General features: G+C 30.6%; 1 protein-coding gene across 6 annotated transcripts in view; it reads right to left on the minus strand.

The window, feature by feature from the left end:
- Positions 1–612: 612 nt before the first annotated feature.
- Positions 613–1,084, minus strand: part of LOC111042430 (DNA-binding protein Ets97D-like) — a 5,140-nt gene continuing 4,668 nt past the window's right edge. For all 6 annotated transcript variants that reach the window (XM_022327040.1, XM_022327038.1, XM_022327037.1 and 3 more), the window contains exon 5: positions 613–701. The gene's annotated coding sequence lies outside the window, so the exon portion shown is untranslated. The remainder of the gene's footprint in view (positions 702–1,084) is intronic.

Consider the following 1,084-nt stretch of genomic DNA (forward strand, 5'->3'; position numbering starts at 1 on the left):
GGCGTAGCTAGCATCCGGATGGGTGACCACCTGGGTGTTTAGTGACGAATCCTAGCTCCATATATACACTTGTTACTTGAACACAACCATGACCCCTACAAAAAATGATCAATGTCATAGTTTCCGATGCTTTAGACAAAAAAAATCCAAATTGTTTATATTAATAAAACAAATAGATTTAATAGAATCCTTGAAAATTACGATTATTTTAGTCGGTTATTGGCAGTGGAAGGGGTTAGGTTATTAGTTATTAATGTACCATCCAAATAATGCTCAAAGAATTTCAAAATAAAATTATTTCAATACGTTATTCAGTAGCTTCAAATCTAGACATCTTCCTAGAATTTTTACAAAACATATGAAGCTTGAATAATTAATAAAAATATGTTGCTTTAAGAAAGACGTTCACCTGAATGCGTGGTCTCCAATTGTTCAAATGCGTCTTACAAGTATGAAACATATCAAATTTTAATTAACCAGTATCATTCATCTTCATTGATTCCAAATTATAATAATCACTCCAATATTAAAACTTTCATTGCTAAATGAGATCTTGAGAATTAGCACTTGTAACACGGGGCCAACAAATGCTTATAAAATATTAATACTAACTAGTTACTTCTTAAACGTACATCCAATCATACTTTCAAGTTGAAGCCCATATAAAAATCTTTATCGCTATTCGCATATATTGTGTAGTGCTTCAAGTTGTTTGAAGTTGTAATAATTAAACAAAAAAAGTTCAACTAAATATTCAAATTCATTAACCGATAATCATACTCAAAACAATAAGTTCAATAAACAATTTTTTTTTGAAACCACTTACTATATTCCAAAGTTCATAAAATGTAAATAACAAAAAATCAACTTAAATAAGATATAAATTTAAAAAATGTTAAAGGGAGCATGGGCGTTTGCTGGCAAATGCATTTTAAGAATCATAAAATAAAAAAAAAAGTTCAACTTGATAAGCGGACACAAAAAAAGAAAACCAAATAAGGATCTTTTTATTCTAAGGGTCCCACTTAACCCTCTGTTAGTCGCGCGCCAAACGGGGGTGATTAAACTAGCACCCCCCACACTG

Source organism: Myzus persicae, unplaced genomic scaffold, assembly GCF_001856785.1.
Source record: "Myzus persicae strain clone G006 unplaced genomic scaffold, MPER_G0061.0, whole genome shotgun sequence".
Lineage (NCBI taxonomy): Eukaryota > Metazoa > Arthropoda > Insecta > Hemiptera > Aphididae > Myzus > Myzus persicae.